Genomic DNA, 1,354 nt, shown 5'->3' on the forward strand with positions numbered 1-1,354 from the left:
TTCTATAACCATTCAACAATTTCTCATTCTTCAAGACTGCAGTGAGGTGCTAATTTAAAGGTCATGACCAAATCACTAATTATGCTTTTATTAACTGTATTCACTTTTTAATGATTTATATTAGGATATGGGTTAGAAATTTGGAAAGGAATATTTTTTGCTTGTCAGATGTTTAAATTAGTTTACTAGTCAATTGATTGATAACCCAAATGAATGCAATTTTTACAAATATTTAAGAATACGATTATCAAAATTATCAAAGCCATTTATTATTCATTCATTTGATAAATGTTGTATATGGTACATACTAAGGAAGGCATTAAAATAAGGAGAACCATGTAGACATTGATTTTTTATTTTAGAAAATAGCAATAACAGACGAAACTTTTCAATTACAAAAACTTTTCAGTTTTTAAAAATGAATTAGAAACTATTATTATTCCTCTGTAAAACACAACAGTGTTAGAGAATGTGAACTTTGAAAAAAGTTTATTTTTCTTTTGCCATAGGGTGTGTGTGCTCCCCAGAGAGGGAACATGAGAAATCACCCTTCACTGGGTATGGGCGCACTGCAATCCCTTCTCCTCCATTTTTCTCTCAGGATATTGGGCACACAGAAACATGCCCAGTGTGATTTTCAAGCTGCCAGGCCTGGGACTCAAACCTTGACTGGCCATGTGGGAGTGCAGTGCCTTAACCACCATGCCATTGCTGGCTTTTGAATAAAATGCTCTTTAATTTATATAAAGGACCCTGAAGTTTCTGGGCTTCATTTGACAATGAGAAAATAATTGCATGACATTTGAATATACATACATATATGTACTAATGTCTTTTATAGGTATAATCTATATTCTTTAATAATAAATGTGACTTGACTATTTACTGTGTATTGGGTAGAATTTTAAATGTTTAATTATATTGGCTCATGCGAAAAGTCACAATGCATTTTTTGCATAGAAAAACAGAAAAACACATCATGACTTTTCTGACGACCTGGTATTATCTCATTTCATTCATAAAACATGATGTGTTAGGCATTATTTTTCCCAATTTACAGATGAGCAAATGGAGGCTCAGAAGGATGAAGTAATTTGACCAAGGTAGTGATAATAACATGGTACATTTCCTATACCTTCAGATAGAAGTGAGGCTCATCCCCAAGTCTCCACATAACAATCTGTATTATGATAGTCTGCTATTGCATTGCCAACAGAAATAGCCCCAACTGGGTGATTCATAAGGACGGATAGAGCTTTATTCAGTTCAAAATCCCAACACATGAATGTTGGAGACTACAGACGATGGCACAGTCTACCTATCAAACATGTACAATATTAGGTACCACCACTGC

Source organism: Tupaia chinensis, unplaced genomic scaffold, assembly GCF_000334495.1.
Source record: "Tupaia chinensis unplaced genomic scaffold, TupChi_1.0 Scaffold000085_1, whole genome shotgun sequence".
Classification (NCBI taxonomy): domain Eukaryota; kingdom Metazoa; phylum Chordata; class Mammalia; order Scandentia; family Tupaiidae; genus Tupaia; species Tupaia belangeri.